The sequence below is a fragment of the Ranitomeya variabilis genome, chromosome 2 (genome assembly GCF_051348905.1).
Source record: "Ranitomeya variabilis isolate aRanVar5 chromosome 2, aRanVar5.hap1, whole genome shotgun sequence".
Lineage (NCBI taxonomy): Eukaryota > Metazoa > Chordata > Amphibia > Anura > Dendrobatidae > Ranitomeya > Ranitomeya variabilis.
In genome coordinates, this window is record NC_135233.1 from 1,003,253,567 (window position 1) to 1,003,271,190 (window position 17,624).

The following is a 17,624-nucleotide window of genomic DNA, read 5'->3' on the forward strand; positions in this document are numbered from 1 at the left end:
AAATGTGAGGTGCTCCCTAAAAAAAATGGTTTTGTAAATTTTGTTGTAAAAATGAGAAATCGCTGGTCAAATTTTAACCCTCATAACTTCCTAGCAAAAAAAAATTTTGTTTCCAAAATTGTGCTGATGTAAAGTAGACGTGGGAAATGTTATTTATTAACTATTTTGTGTCACGTTTAACAGAATAAAAATTCAAAATGTGAAAATTGCGACATTTTCAAAATTTTTGCCAAATTTCTGTTTTTTTTCACAAATAAACTCAGAAATTATCGACCTAAATTTACCACTAACATGAAGCCCAATATGTCACGAAAAAACAAACTCAGAACCGCTAGGATCCGTTGAAGCGTTCCTAAGTTATTACCTCATAAAGGGACACTGGTCAGAATTGCAAAAAACGGCAAGGTCATTAAGGTCAAAATAGGCTGGGTCATGAAGGGGTTAATGAATTGCGAGTGGAGGTTATATATGTAAAATGGTGATTTTTTTTATATCACAAACAGTGTTGATACAGTAACTGTGTTCAGCCACCAGAGGTCACCCTTGAGTAATAGACAGGATAATTACAATGTTGTTGCAGTAATTTTGTTCAGCCACCGGAGGTCACCCAGGAGTAAAAGACAAGAAGATTCTGGAAACAGGACAGTTACCTCAGAGAGAGTTTCTGGGCGTTTGAGAAGAAGCAGCGCGGTGATGGAGAGTGGGGAATCCAGATCTTGAGGCATTCCTGTTTTGGGACTCTGTGATTTCAAGAAAGCTATTCTTGTGAGTAAACAGAGAAGTGTGACCGGTCACCGACTGTGTAGTTAGCTAGGGATAGCTAGATAGGAATCACAGCCTGTTTAAGGACACTCTTGTATTAAGAATTGCCTGATAACTAATAGACACTGTGTGGATTCCTGCGCTTCACGATTCTGGCTGTGGGATATTCCTGGAATTATTTGTGAACTTTATCTGGATCTGCATCAGAAGATTTGGTGGCTCAAATCCCTATTTAATCCGCTGCTGGACGTCTGTATAACAAATTCAGTTATTTACCGCTGAAGCATATATTGTGAACGAGTACACTGTGAGCACTCAACAATCAGACAGTGCACTGCGTATACACTGAGTATATACTGTGAGATATATATATATGTTGGGAAAAACCGGGTACCCGTGATTTATTGTAAATTAGGCGGGAGGCGGGGGTAAGATTGTATTCCTGAGAGGACCACGTGTCACAGGCCCAGTATAATCCCGTGTAGGCCCGTTACAGATAAGGGAGGGAGTGGTATAGTTGTGGGGTAGTCTGATTCCTGTCTGTGAAGCTGGCAATTGGGGTCTCTCAGGCGGCATAACTTGTATTCTGTGAGTTGTGGCCCATATTGTGTTGGGAGAGAAAATTCTGTCATTGTTTTGCATAAATAAAGAAAAGTTGGTTTAATATCATATTGTGCTCTGAGTCATTCATAGCAGCGCCGTATTCTGTTCTCGAGCAGCGACCGGCATAATGGTCGTTACATGTACAGGTCCTTCTCAAAAAATTAGCATATAGTGTTAAATTTCATTATTTACCATAATGTAATGATTACAATTAAACTTTCATATATTATAGATTCATTATCCACCAACTGAAATTTGTCAGGTCTTTTATTGTTTTAATACTGATGATTTTGGCATACAACTCCTGATAACCCAAAAAACCTGTCTCAATAAATTAGCATATCAAGAAAAGGTTCTCTAAATGACCTATTACCCTAATCTTCTGAATAAACTAATTAACTCTAAACACATGCAAAAGATACCTGAGGCTTTTAAAAACTCCCTGCCTGGTTCATTACTCAAAACCCCCATCATGGGTAAGACTAGCGACCTGACAGATGTCAAGAAGGCCATCATTGACACCCTCAAGCAAGAGGGTAAGACCCAGAAAGAAATTTCTCAACAAATAGGCTGTTCCCAGAGTGCTGTATCAAGGCACCTCAATGGTAAGTCTGTTGGAAGGAAACAATGTGGCAGAAAACGCTGTACAACGAGAAGAGGTGACCGGACCCTGAGGAAGCAGTGGACTGAGTCTGGTGTGGAAACATCCAGAGCCACCGTGCACAGGTGTGTGCAGGAAATGGGCTACAGGTGCCGCATTCCCCAGGTAAAGCCACTTTTGAACCATAAACAGCGGCAGAAGCGCCTGACCTGGGCTACAGAGAAGCAGCACTGGACTGTTGCTAAGTGGTCCCAAGTACTTTTTTCTGATGAAAGCAAATTTTGCATGTCATTCGGAAATCAAGGTGCCAGAGTCTGGAGGAAGACTGGGGAGAAGGAAATGCCAAAATGCCTGAAGTCCAGTGTCAAGTACTCACAGTCAGTGATGGTGTGGGGTGCCATGTCAGCTGCTGGTGTTGGTCCACTGTGTTTCATCAAGGGCAGGGTCAATGCAGCTAGCTATCAGGAGATTTTGGAGCACTTCATGCTTCCATCGGCTGAAATGCTTTATGGAGATGAAGATTTCATTTTTCAGCACGACCTGGCACCTGCTCACAGTGCCAAAACCACTGGTAAATGGTTTACTGACCATGGTATTACTGTGCTCAATTGGCCTGCCAACTCTCCTGACCTGAACCCCATAGAGAATCTGTGGGATATTGTGAAGAGAAAGTTGAGAGACGCAAGACCCAACACTCTGGATGAGCTTAAGGCCGCTATTGAAGCATCCTGGGCCTCCATAACATCTCAGCAGTGTCACAGGCTGATTGCCTCCATGCCACGCCGCATTGAAGCAGTCATTTCTGCCAAAGGATTCCCGACCAAGTATTGAGTGCATAACTGAACATTATTATTTGATGGTTTTTTTGTTTGGTATTAAAAAACACTTTTATTTGATTGGTCGGGTGAAATATGCTAATTTATTGAGACAGGTTTTTTGGGTTATCAGGAGTTGTATGCCAAAATCATCAGTATTAAAACAATAAAAGACCTGACAAATTTCAGTTGGTGGATAATGAATCTATAATATATGAAAGTTTAATTGTAATCATTACATTATGGTAAATAATGAAATTTAAAACTATATGCTAATTTTTTGAGAAGGACCTGTACATGGCTGAACAGAGAGGGCTTTATGCCAAGAAACAAGCAGCTGTTCTTAGGCATTCAGGTCAGGTCAGGTCAGGTGTGTCTAGTTTGATTCAGTACCTCAGGCACTTGTAATGTGGAGAGGGTGGGCGGTTTGTGTGTAAAGGTGTTAGGTGATAGATTTAGACCAGGGGTGGGGAATCTTTTTTCTGCCATTTATACCATCCTTCGGGGGCCATACAAACTCCGTCCACAAAGTACATCCTGACTCTGGCACTGATTTCAGGATGTAATCTTTCATTGCATGCCCTTCAGTGTTCAGTAGTGAACACTGCATGTGTGTGGTAACAGAGCAGAAGAAATTAATGAGCTGGTTGTAATCAAAATACACCTCCCCTCCCAAGAATACGGTCCCTGAGAATCTGCCCGGTGGCCTGATAATAGGTCATCGAGGGCTGTAAATGGCCCTGGGGCCTGAGGTTCCCCACCCCTGAGTTAGAGCATAAAATGGGGACCGAGAAGAGCAAAAGGATCCCAATTTCCCACACTACAATCTGATTAATGGGAGACTGCACTGGCCAGTGAAGGAGCAGATATGGGGAGTGATGCTTGCTGGTATCGGGTCTTGCCCACCAAAGGAAAAATGAGGATGAGGTGGACTCCAGGTGAGGCCGCGGTTCCCATCTAGACACTCACGGACCACAGCCCAACTTCTGAATCTCTAGAATCTCACATTAGATGACTGTAGTTGCCTTTTGGGCCCCCCAGACCCAGATTAGCCCTAAAGGTAGCAGATGTCATTGTTTTTTTCTATATAGTTGCAGTTGGAGCTTTCACAGACGCTTCTGCTCCCGATGGCTGCTGGATACTGTCCCTTCTCCTGACATGTTTTTTTAAATTTCTTGTATTCTCCAAGAAATATCAATTCAAATCAATCTTCTCGTCTTATAACTATGTGTAATACCACATCAGTTGTTCCTGAATAATTCTGAATACGTTGACGGCAGGGCTTTACCATTTACTTAGTCAGAGGTTGGACCTTATACTGTCTGGCTCTGTCGGCACTGATTGAACAAGGGCAGACTGTATGGACACCCCCCAACATGGTTGTCAATGTATTCACACATTTCTAATAAGAATAACTGAAGAAGGTGCAACCTGAATCGAGGCAAAAAGTACTCCAGTATTGGCATGTTATGAAGAATACCGGTAGTTACTAACATAACAAGTCAGGACAGGTCCTCATTAACCAATTAAGGACTCGGACTATTTAACCTTTTAGGATGCTGCAGATTATTTTTTTTTTCTTTACGTATCCACCTTCTTGGATCTATATCTGTTTTTTGGAGGGTGTGTAGTTCTTCATATTGGGGTACACACATCACTACTTAGCTTTTATTCATGTTTAAGTGCAGTTCATAGGGCAGAAAACCATTCAGACATGATTGGGGGATTTTACTTTGCAGGATAAATAATATTTTACGTTATATAAGTAGTGAATGGTTCTGGACTTTACTGAACCCATTGCTCCGTGCGCACATGATTCTGTCCAATTGCATTTTTGCCGTAATCCTCCAACAATGTTGTGATTTGCTGTGCTTTTTTCAAACATGTAAAAATAAAAAAACACGTCTTGTGAACACAGCCTTAAACTCGGAGCCTTCAGCGGGGCGTATTTGTTAAATTCACTTGGGAGACACAGTGGCCTTTGCTGGGACACTGGCTGCCATAGCATCCCATCAGCACCGCTTAGATGCGGTGGTGGCTAATGATCATGGCATCTAAGGGGTTAAAACTAGGGTTGAGCGAAACGGATCGTTCATTTTCATAAGTCGCCGACTTTTGGTAAAGTCGGCGTCTCATGAAACCCGACCCGATCCCTGTGTGGGGTCGGCCATGCGGTACGCGATCTTGGCGCCAAAGTCGCGTTTCGTATGACGTGTTTAGCGCCATTTTTACAGCCAATGAAGGAGCGTGGGCAGAGTGATGACATAGGGGTTAGGGCGTGCACGGCTATCATCATTTTATCGCTTGTGCGTAGTAGCGATTTGGAATGTGTAAAACGAAATTTTCTGAGCTGGGACGGAGGGGGAGAGAGAGAGAGAGAGAGGGAGAGAGAGAGAGAGAGAAAAAAATAAATAAAAAATATCCCCATTGACGTGCATAGGGTTTCGTGTTCCGGCCGATCCTCGACTTTGCGCAGTAATCGGCCGATTTCGCCCGACTCGACTTTTCCAACAGTCGGGTTTCGTGAAACATGCTCGACCCTAAAAAAGTCAAGGTCGCTCAACCCTAGTTAAAACGGCTGGGATTAGTTCACCTCTGATCCAATGTATCACAGCAGGGTGTCTGCTTTTACAACATTCACATGCCAAATTAGTATGTCTGTTTGCAGCCATGTCTTTTTGTTTTGACCACTATTAAGTCATGAATCAGACAGGATTTTCTGCTGTATTGATTTTTGGAACAAAACTGTTAAAGATCGTTGCACTTTACAAATGGAAAAAAAATGAAAGGAAGAGATTTCCTATAAAGAAATCACATTAGGCCTATGACTATCCAGATAAAGTTGTGCTTTATTTAAGGCAGTGCATCTACTTTGCTTGCATTTTACAGTGACCTGTCTAACATCTCTATTTTGTACAGGTTCTGTCCCCAAAAGCAAATAGAAGCGTCCACATTACAAGCTCGGCTCAAATCAGGAATGAACAATTAAAGGTAAATGCTTTATCACTGATGGGATACAATCCAGGATAGACAATATGTAAGGGTATGTGCCCAAGATTAGGAAATAACCGCTCTGGACTCAGGTATTTTCGTTGCATCCAAAACACTGCAATCACAGTCAAATCCACCGGTGTTCATTGAACAATGCGGATTTACCCCATCCAATACATATCTATTGTGGACATGGACATGCTGGGGCTTGTAAACCTGCACCACGGGTGAATTTACACAGCGTCAAATAGAAGCACCGTGGCATTGGATTTCAATAAGTCCAATTCACTGTGCTTGTATCGTAGTACACAGCATTTTGGGCACGTACCCTAATTGAATGGATGCTGCTGGGGGGATTTATGACAATAGAGGGGCTAAAAAATGCTGGATTGTCAAATTGTCAGGCTGGTTCTATTTGATATCAGTGGAATCAAATAATGAGGAAAAGCATCCAGCAGCACGAATAAAGCCATCAGAAAGTCTGTTTGAAATTATATATCGGAACGTGTGTGTCATAAGTCCTTGTTGGAGCCTTACATAATGGAAGAAGTCACCAGGACTGTAATCCTGACTGGGGTGCAACTGGTGATGAACAACATTTACACCAGACTATTAACACAATGTCCAAATGATCTGTAGCAACATGTAAGCTACCTAGAAGCCTTCTCTAACAGTAGGGTTTTGACACATAATGGACCCATAACCATATTTATTGTTCACGGGTGTTATTTTAATTTTATTTTTCTACAAAGAATTGCCAATACTCAGCATCCCAGCCATCTGCTGTTTGGAGGCATCACTCTGCAGTGTCCCGTCACTGTTTTTACAAGACATGGCGGTGTGCGTTTAGTAATGTTGCTGGTATTACTCCCAAGTGTATAGCACTGTGACTGGTAAAGGGTGAAACTGATGCTGTGCTTCCCCTCAAGCAGCACAGAACCTGGAGTACCAAGAGTCAGTCACTTACCCACTTATATTGATCAATGCTGGTCCTTTAGTCAAGAAGAAACAAGGAGATTGTTGTGCTATTGCATCAATCCTGACAGAACTCCCGGAGGACATTGCGCAGATTAGGGGTCAGTCCTTCAATCCTAAATCATAGGCGAGTGAAATTGCACATACAGTTGTGCTCAAAAGTTTACATACATGCAGAATTTTTGCTTTCTTGGCCCTTTGTCAGACAATATGAATGATAACACAAAACCTTTTTCTCCACTCACGGTTAGTGGTTGGTTGAATCCATTTATTGCACGGAAGTTGACACAAATTGGTTTGAATGTCTAATAAAGGTAACATCATCACCTGTGACCTGTTCGCTTGTAATGAGTGTGTGTGCATAAAAGCTGAATGAGTTTCTGGGATCCAGACAGACTCTTGCATCTTTCATCCAGCCACTGACATTTCTGGATTGTGAGTCATGGGGAAAGCAAAACAATTGTCAACGGATCTACAGGAAAAGGTAGTTTAACTGTGTAAAACATGAAAGGGATACAAACAGTATCCAAAGAATTGATAATGCCAGTCAGCAACCCATTTGTGTTAACTTCTGTGCATGTTATCAGGCCATAATCACCAGGGTATGTGAACTTTTGATCAGGGTTATTTGGATGTTTTGGGTTGTCATTTAGGTTTTAAAAAGAAAAAACACAGTAGTTTGACAATAAATGGCTTCACCCAACCACTAACCATGAGTGGAGAAAGATCTTTGGTGTTATTCATATTCTCTGAAAAAAAGGCAAAGAAAGCAAAAATTGTGCTGGGGTATGTACATTTTTGAGCACAACTGTATCTAATAGTGTACAACATTGTGTACAAATGAGAGAGAATGCGAATAGGGTCCTCGTTTTCTGAATAATCGGTCTAGTAGAGTTGGTGATGCCTTCCTTCCATCCTTACTGGTGTAGCTCAGTGTTATTTTCTATTCCTTCATCTAAGACCAGTCAAAATGCATTATGTGTATTTTAATTTGTGGAAACTTCTTGGTTTTCTACACGGCATCATTCAGTTACACATCCGCACACCTCTAGACACTTTTCAAAACCTGTACTTGAGTCTAAAGAGTGTCCAAAACGCATAATGGCACGTATGCCTTTTTCCCCTCACATTTTGTCTAGCAATTCTGTCTACATACATTGATATATCTAGTATTTAAGCTGCTCTATCTAGCATACATACAATTGCATATATCTTGCTACAGTGTGCTCTCAGCTCGGAGACGCCTACATCTTACAACACTAAAGAACAGAAAATTGGGCTGCATCTTAAATTGCATACACCTCCCTTCTGTATAACTGGGAATCTTACAAATGGAAAGCCTTATACCGAACAGTAAAACGTAGCAGCACTTCTTCTCGCCATAATCTTAAGGGTGCCTTAAGGTATGAAGTTTAACGTTAAGGGTGTAAAGAAACAGCATTTTGCTTTAGGTCAAGAGGTTGAATTTTCATGTAATTTCAATTCTTCTCATATGTTAATGTGATTCAGTTTGTTGTGCTCTTGGAATCTATACATTATGTGTGATCTTAACATTTCAAATCATATATGAAGGCCACCAAAATAACTATTAAAAAAACCTTGAAATTTATGGTGCTTTTACATAATGTCGAAAATGCTGAAGACAATTATTCATGAACTAGGCCTAAGCGGGCTAGCTGAACATGTCAGTATCCCAAGGTAATTTGATCAGCCTTTACTAGCCATTGACTTTTTTGAAATACAACATTTACAATACTTAATTGTTTGGGCCACTTTTGGTAACACAACGTAGGATTTACATCTTCTGCTGCTCCAGTCCCATGCTAATGTATAGTGAAACGCAGAAATCCTGCAAGGTTAGACTTCATCCACCTGTTGTAATACAGCTGTTATTATTTAAAGTGAACCTGTCTGCAGGATTTTGCTAAGTAACCTACAGACCTTTGGGCAGGTCTCTCCATGGTTTCTCTGGCTTAGAGCAAGAAGATTAAGACTCTGCAAAAGTCTCGCCCGGGAGCAGGGGCAAATCATTAGCTGAAAACTTCTAACACTGATTACATAAGCACCACAAGACTGATTTCTTCACCCCCATTTATAATTTTAATCAGTTTAACACTGCAAACCTGACATTCTCTGTAGTTTACTTGGCAAAATCCTGCTGACAGGTTGCTTTAAGTCGGTGGTAACAAATATCTATGCAGTGATAGTTGAAAACCTGAGGTTTGTGTTCTGTGAATCTTCACATTACATGATTTTAGTTCAGTTTGTCGTGATAATCAGCCTTTTGGGTTGTGCTCCCTACTCATGATTTTTTTTTTTTTTTACAGAGTATTAATTCCGGCTTAGGAACTCAAAGTTATGCATGTGTGTTGGACTTCGATGAAGACTGAATGCCATCTCTTTCTCCACAGTTTTAGTTCTTCTTTAAATGTCAGGGAAGTTGCAGCTTTTGATACAGAGCTGCAGATACCTTGTCTATCTGCTTGTTCACCTATTAATGCCGCCCAACGTGTAGTGAGTGCTTCAGGGAGTTCATATGCTGAAGCCAAGGATAGATATAAGACCCCATCAAACATGGCTGCTGAAGACTTTCCCCTGCCGTTGTCTTCCATTGGTCAAGGTAACTGTGGGCAGCGGTGTTATTCAGAATCCAGCATTGTTGCCAGTGCTCCAGAGGTAAAAATGGCAGCAAAACGAGCCCTAGAATCCCCTCTAGATGCAGACAGCCATTCAGCTGAGAAGCTGCAGAAATTATTTTGACCGGACTACAATTTGGCTGAAGGATTACATACAGAAAGATTAATGGAGCTGGAGCATTTCATTAAAACGTTTAAGCTCGTGTCATCATGTGATTCTTGGCACCATGTAGTTGTCTGTATTAATAAAAAAATATGGTTTGCAGAATGGCTTTGGAGAAACTGATATGTGGAGCTGGAGACCTGATATGGGGGTGGAAATAAATCTGAAGATAGTATAACACTTCACTGCAAGAGTTTTCAGGTACAAGCCCTTTAAAAAAGGGGCCGTTGGGCAATTAGTCTCCCTGAGATCCCTGACTGACAATCAGGATTCACATTCAGTTCTCTGTTCTGGTGCACAAGAGCTATGAACCCTTCTGTAAAGGTACCTTCACACGAAGCGACGCTGCAGCGATAGCGACAACGATGCCGATCGCTGCAGCGTCGCTGTTTGGTCGCTGGAGAGCTGTCACACAGACCGCTCTCCAGCGACCAACGATGCCGAGGTCCCCGGGTAACCAGGGTAAACATCGGGTTGCTAAGCGCAGGGCCGCGCTTAGTAACCCGATGTTTACCCTGGTTACCAGCGTAAAATGTAAAAAAAACAAACAGTACATACTTACATGCGTCCCCCGGCGTCCGCTTCATGCACTGTGTGAGCGCCGGCAGTAGCAGGGCACAGCGGTGACGTCACCGCTGTGCTTTCACTTTCACTTTGCGGCGCTCAGTCAGTGTGGGAATCGGACGCCGGGCGACGCATGTAAGTATGTACTGTTTGTTTTTTTTACATTTTACGCTGGTAACCAGGGTAAACATCGGGTTACTAAGCGCGGCCCTGCGCTTAGTAACCCGATGTTTACCCTGGTTACCAGTGTAAAATATCGCTGGTATCGTTGCTTTTGCTGTCAAACACAACGATACACGGCGATCGGACGACCAAATAAAGTTCTGAACTTTATTCAGCGACCAGCGACATCACAGCAGGATCCTGATCGCTGCTGCGTGTCAAACTAAACGATATCGCTAGCCAGGACGCTGCAACGTCACGGATCGCTAGCGATATCGTTACAAAGTCGTTTCGTGTGAAGGTACCTTAAGGCTTCTATGCCATAAGGCGTATAAGCTCTTTCAGAGTCTCCCTTTTTAAAGGGTTGTCACAGACTGCTCACAGCCTTCATGATTTACGTCTTGGTTTTTTTTTTTATCTAAAATTGATTCTTCATAACTCTTTATGAAATATACAACAGTATAAGATGTGTAGATTGCTCATCTGCTGCTGCAATAAACTTTTTCCTTGCTTCAAGCAGCGATTCTCTTTCCTAGCAGTAGTTGCTGTGTAATTTTACCTTCATAAATCAATAGTACCAGGGAAAATAAGAAACTGATATCTTACAAACATTCACTTTCTCCTTTAAAAGCCACTTTCTCCTTCTTGTCTTGGTTTCTACTGATATGCTCAAAGCTGTGATGAAGATTTATTTAAGCTGCACTGTGAGGAATGAGGTTTCAGCAGCAGCCCCTAGAAATTTATGGTGAGAGAAGGTGGAATAGTATGGAGCAGCTACAAAGAACTGTGCAAACTGACGCAGATTTGCAAATGCTTTTTATTGGGTATTTTATGACCCCAGTGCTTGATTCACAGCTACACTGCCCAGTATGCTGTATACTGCCCTACTTGCTGTGACTGTTAGGGTGCATTCCCGAGAACTGATTGCAGAGCACAGGCACCGGTGATGTCAGGAGAAAGAGAAGAGGTGGCGCACGGAGGACAGAGCGGGATGATGGATGGCTGCAAGGCGATTGAGTCAGGGGGAGAAAACATACCTCCCTGAGTCAATAGAGGTATGGTGGGAAATTTATAAAAGTCATTATTTCAGTGTTCCAAGGGATAATAAACATAAGAGCTACCTTCACAGAATGTAGCCTTATTGTTGCTGAAGGTGGCTATTTTACTTTAATATGCCCTGGGGGGGTGACAGGTTCACTTTAAACCTATTGTTTGCTTGCTGGCAAATCACGGAGATTCTACTTTTTGATTTCTCTTTGGATGCCTTAACTTTTACTCAAGTACACATCTACTAAAATTCATAAATTAGCAACCCAAGTGTGGCAAGCAACTAGAGTTGAGCGAATTTCTTAGGGTTCCCGCTTATTCGGCACGCTGTAGAGCTTACCGAATAAGCTGCAGAGGGAACCCGGATACCTGGATCACGCCGGCTGATCAGCGCCGCAGCACAGACTCTCCATGCATGTGCTGTGGCGCCGATCAGCCGGTGTGCTCCATGTATCCGGGTTGCCTCGGCAGCTTATTCGGTAAGCGCTACAGCTTGCTGAATAAGCAGTGACCCGAACAAATTCGCTTAACTCTACAAGCATCTAGATTGGTACAATTGACTCACCTCGGATGTTTCTCTTTAGAACAACCCTATATTTGATTACTTTTTCATAATGGAGTCCATTTTGGACGGTGCATAATGTTAACATCCTTGGTTTGATGAAAACTGCCATCTGCTATCTCAGTAATGGGAAGGTGTCTTCACTGAATAGGGATTTTACCTCAGAACTGAGAATTTTGATAATGACGGATGAATTCTGGCCAGAAAGAAACACATTTTTCAGATATGATGTATTACACAGTTGCTAATTATCATGTATACTATTGATTTATGAAATAAAGCGTAATCATTGTTTTAATGTGTTAACCCCTTTACCTCCCAAGCCTGTTTTCACCTTCATGACCACTTCAAATTTTACAATTCTAACTAGTGTCAGTTTTTGTGGTAATAACTCTGGAATGCTTCAACGGAACTTTTACTTTTTATTGCCCTTAAATCAGAGAGTAATGATGCACAAAATAACTAATAAATAACATTTACCACATGCCTTACTTTATATCAGCATGTTTGAAACATTTTTTTGTTTTGTTTGGGAGTTATAAATGTTCAAAGTTGACCAGCGATTTCTCATTTTCAAAATTTTGAAACACTTTTTTAGGGTCCACATTACATTTGAAGTGACTTTGAGAGGTCTACATGACAGATAATATCCCAAAGTGACACCATTCTAAAAACTGAACCCCTCAAGGTGCTCAGAATCGCATTAAATAAGTATATTAACCCTTCAGGTGCTTCACAGGAATTTTTGGAATGTGAAAAGAAAAAAATGAACATTTTAGCCCCCAATTTTTTTATTTTCACAAGGGTAACAGGAAAAAATGGACCTCAAAATCTGTTGTGCAATTTCTTGCACTTGTTTTTAACTTGTTTTTTTTGCATTATTTGAGGTCTGCAAGCAATGCATTTTTTGTTACTTTGACCATTTCTCATTTTCATAAAATAAATACAAAATTTATTGCTTGGAACTTCGGACACATGTTGTCACTTGTCAGTAGTTTATAGAATAAAAGAGCAATTTACATTTTACTCAAAAATATAGCTATAAAGAAAAAAATCAGACAAACTGAAAATTTTGCATTCGTCTCTTACTTTTTGCCAGAGCTGTATATTTTTTATGTATTGCTGCTACCACACACTAAAAGACGCTTTTTTTTGCAAAAACAAGTCTTTGCATCTCCATATTTTTGGGAACTATAGTTTTTCCATATTTCTGCTGACAGTCATGTGAGGGCTTGTTTTTTGATGGATGAGTCGATACTTTTATTGGCACCATTTTCGGGCACATGACATTTTTTGATCGCTTTCTATTCCAGTTTTTGGGAGGCAGAATGAACAAACACCAGCAATTCAGGAATTTTTTCTTTTATGACCTTAATAACAGTAGTAATAAAAATAGATTTGGCAAAATTGATAAGGCAGATTTATTCTTCCGATCAGTACAATTACATTTGTCTTTTTTATTGCATTTTTTCCTACATTTTGTTAGGCGGTATGATGAAAAAGCATTGTTTTTTGCCTTTAACATGCCTACTAAATGCTGCCATCACAGAATTTAGGGGCTAAAGTGCTGGGAGCAGAGTGGGCACTGCTCCTGCACTGAGTGCCAGGTGTCAGTTGTCAGAATCGGCTGACATGAGGAGGCAATCATGCGAACACAGCCTGAGTGCGTGCAAAATCGTCATGACGTAGCTATACGTCCAAGGATGGTAAGTACCAGCCGACCTGGATGTATGGATACATCCAAGGACATGAGGGGGTTAAAAAGGAAATGCACAAGCTCTGGTCATCTCACTGAGCACTGTTCAATCCATCATCCAAAAATGGAAGGAGTATGGCACACCTGCAAACCTACCAGGACATGGCCATCCACTTAAATTGACATCCCAAGCAATGAAAGCACTAATTAGTGAAGCAGCAAAGAGGTCCAAGGTCACTCTGGAGGACCTGCAGTGATCCACTGTTCAGGTATGAGAATCTGTCCATAGGACAACTATTAGGCCGGGGTCACACTTGCGAGTTCAGTGTGAGAAACTTGCACGAGTCTCTCGCATCAAGTCCCGGCACTTGATGCGCGGGACTTGAAAATGGTCTGCATTTTCATGATGACAGGTTCTCTTTAAACATTGGCCCCAGCACTAACCCCTGAATCATGTGCACCAATCAGAGTTGTGATTGTAGACTTGGCCAGGGGAAATAAAGTTAATTTTCTCTCCACAGCGTTCGGCTGAGTGCGGACTCCGGGCAAGTCAATAACGCTATTATCCTGCAGGATAACCCCATATGTGCAGGTTACTAGCATTGTTTCTGGTGACAGGTTCCCTTTATTGTGCTATGATCTCCCGTCTCCTCCTTTCAATAGTGTAACGTAAAGCTCCTGTGCCTCAATACAGAATCTATAGCAGGACCCCACATAACATGTGGCATTAATATAACTGGAGGGATCTTACATGGCGGAGGCTCTGTGATCACCACCAGGCACTAAAGGCCGGGTATAATCTCTATGTCTGTGCTCCTCGTTACTACATTCCTCCCTCACTTATCATTATCTGCTCCTAATGTCACCTAACACAATTCTATACAGTAAAGTCACAACCAGACATAGAGATGGTAAATAGAATTTATTTTAGGATTATTTTGTAATTAATGTAATATATGACGATATCATAGTCGGGGGCTGCAGCTGTTATCAGCATCACTGCACATGATGGAATCAGTGACTATGAGAGATGAGGAATCTGTGGATCATTATGGAAATGATCTGTAACTTCTGCAGATTTCTGTGAAGAGAAGACACCAAGTTATTACATCTCATCAGTAAGACTAAAAGTGGAAACTAAAAGAAAGACATTTCTCATATCTACTTACATGAAGTGCAGGTCGTTCTGATCTAATTCCTCAATGTTCTCCAGACTTGGATCTTCCTTCTACAAAAAGGAGAAAATAACAATGAATTCTATGTTACATGTAATATACAGATCATGGGGCAGAGGGAGAAGAAGTAATGGTAGATAACTTACCATCTGGTGGTTTGGGGATGTCCCTCTTGGTAGCCCTTCATGCCTGGTGAGATGTTGACCAAAGCTGATGGCAAACTAAAACAAGACCAGAACAGCGGGAAGATAAAGGAGCTACTTTTTCCAGCCTTCAAAATAATGCAGATTTCTGTGAATAGAACACGACAAATTATTACATGACATCATTAGATACCGAGTAAAAAGCAAACACAAATGAGCTGAAAAATAAAAAAGAAGCAAATTCTTACATCTACTTATATGAAGTGCAGGTTGTTCTCATCTAATACCTCAATGTTTTCCAGACTTGGATATTCCTTCTACAAGAAGGAGAAAACAATTTATATATTACATTTAACCCCTTTCCCACCTTAGACGTATAGCCTCTTCTATGGTGAGCTCCCCCTGTTTGCTGCGGGCTCCGGTGAAGAGCCTGCACCTTTACCGGTACATGTCAGCTGATTTCATTAGCTGACATGTGCCCATAACAGCCGTGGGTGGAATTGCGATCCACCCGTGTCTGTTAACATGCTAAATGCTGCTGTCAATCTCTGACAGTGGCATTTAACACATCACGCCGGAAGCGCGTCACTAATCCCGCCCATCGGTGCCCTTGTCACATGACTGCGGATCGCTGATGGGTTGGCAAGACAAATCAGGGTCTGCATGAGACCCTTAATACTGTCATTGTCAGATATCTATGAGCGCCACCCAGCGGACTGAGCTCATAGCAAGTGATAAATTTAGCTGCAAAAAAAGGTTTTTAAAAATTTTAAAAAAATAAAAATAAAAGTTCAAATCACACCCCCCCCACCCATTCACCTAATTCAAAATAATAACAATACACATATTTGGCATTGCGGGGTTCAGAATCGCCCAATCTATCGTATCTACGCCAAAAAGGTATCAATAAAGACGTCAGCTCGGCGCACAAAAAATAAGCCCTTACCCAGCCCCAGATCACAAAAAATGGAGCCGCTATGGGTCTTGGAAAATGGCAATATTTTTTTTTTATTTTTTTTTTTAGAAAGTTTGGATTTTTTTCACCATTAAATAAAAAAGAACGTATACATGTTTGGTACCGACGAACTCGCACTGACCTGCATAATCATAATGGCTGGTCAATTGTAGCATTTAGTGAAGATCGTAAAAAGAAGACCAAAAAACAATTGTGGAATTGCACTTTTTTTGCAATTTCACTGCACTTTCATTTTTTTTCCTGTTTTCCAGTACACTAAGTGACAAAACCAATGGTGTCATTCAAACATACAACTCGTCCCGCAAAAAACAATCCCTCATATGGCCATATTGAAGGAGAAATAAAAAAGTTATAAAAAAGTTATGGCTCTGGGAAAAGTGGAGCAAAAAATAGAAACTCAAAACCAGAAAAACCCAAGGATGTGAAGGGGTTAACATTCATATCATAGTGAGGAAGGAATGTGAGATGACTTACCATCTGGTGTTTATTGGGATGTTCATAGCCCTTCATGCTTGGTAAGATGTTGACCAAAGCTGATGGTAAACTAAAGAGAGACCAGAAATGCAGGAAGATAAAAGTGATTATTTTTTACAGCCTTCAGATTCATGTAGCTTTAATGTATGCACGGCTCCCTTACCTGGGCAGGAATTCAAGATGGTCTCTACCACAGTCCGCACTATGAACATAGCTTCCTTCATTGGAAGCAGTGGTTACGGCACAGGGGGCAGCGGGGGTTGGAGCGGAGCCAGTGAGAAATGCAATCCTGATGGAAGCTGTGGTCACATGGGAGGACTGTGACCTGCTCTCCAATCGCAAATTCCGTCATACAGATGACACATGACTGGGTCCCCTCCTGTGGTGCTGTATCCCTTGCTGGGAGGTTTGCAATTTGCTGCGCTCTGCTGCCATTCTGTGGTGGTGTCATTATATCCATTCCCTGCTGCTGAAGCAGGATGTTAAATAGATGTTCTACGTGGCTAACCATTCCCTGCTGCTCAAACAGGATGTTAAATTGACGTTCTACATGGCTACGGTCTACAGGATATCTGCTTGTAGCTGGAAGCTCCCAGGGTCTGCGGCTGGGTAGGACGGGATATGGCCTTCGGAATTCAAATTCAGCGTTGGCTGCAGATCCACTTGCTTGAGGGGCACCATCCCTGCTGCTCTCTCCTGTTGTTCTGGAGGGCTCCGCAGGGGCTGGCCTTAGAGGAGAGCGGCTTCTTTCTCTTCTCTTCTCTCTTCCTGTCTCCTACGCCTTGGAGGATCTCCGGCCCGTCTCCCTCTTCTCTCAGTGACAGCATTGCTGTCTCTCTGATGTCCATCACTGGTAGACGGTCTTCCCTGATCTCTTTGATGAGACCGTAACCTATGGACAGTTGTAGCCTGACCTATAAATGAATTTATAATAATTACTCACAATTTTATCAATTACATTGGTTAGAAAAGGATTGGCTCTTGTGCCCCTGTGGCTTTAAGAAAGAGGGAAGCACTACCTAGCAAAGTTTGTCTTATCTATGGGCTGAGCAAACCTGCATGGTCTATCCTGAAAAATGTCCCAACATATATCAGGGATATCTCCTTCCAGGAAAGCCCTATCGGGTGGGGACATTATCTAACTCGCTTAAATATTTCACTTACCTTGGTTTTCTGGTCGGCGCAGCCATGCCTCATTGTCAGCAATCAGCTGACGCAGCTCCCGGGCACTCATGACTAAGTTACCTGAAGCTGGCTGATCGAATATTGGAGAACTAAG

At 41.8% G+C, this 17,624-nt stretch overlaps 2 long non-coding RNA genes across 2 annotated transcripts; one reads left to right on the forward strand and one right to left on the reverse strand.

Moving 5' to 3' along the window:
• The first annotated feature begins 500 nt into the window (after positions 1-500).
• Positions 501-9,862, forward strand: LOC143808489 (uncharacterized). The gene is made up of 3 exons (XR_013221968.1): positions 501-765; positions 5,701-5,772; positions 9,075-9,862. It is a non-coding gene; the product is annotated as an uncharacterized LOC143808489 (long non-coding RNA).
• A 4,339-nt stretch (positions 9,863-14,201) lies between these two features.
• Positions 14,202-17,199, reverse strand: LOC143810118 (uncharacterized). The gene is made up of 6 exons (XR_013222658.1): positions 16,509-17,199; positions 16,346-16,415; positions 15,144-15,212; positions 14,899-15,043; positions 14,747-14,805; positions 14,202-14,658 (listed from the first exon to the last, which is right to left on the reverse strand). It is a non-coding gene; the product is annotated as an uncharacterized LOC143810118 (long non-coding RNA).
• Between the last annotated feature and the right edge of the window lie 425 nt (positions 17,200-17,624).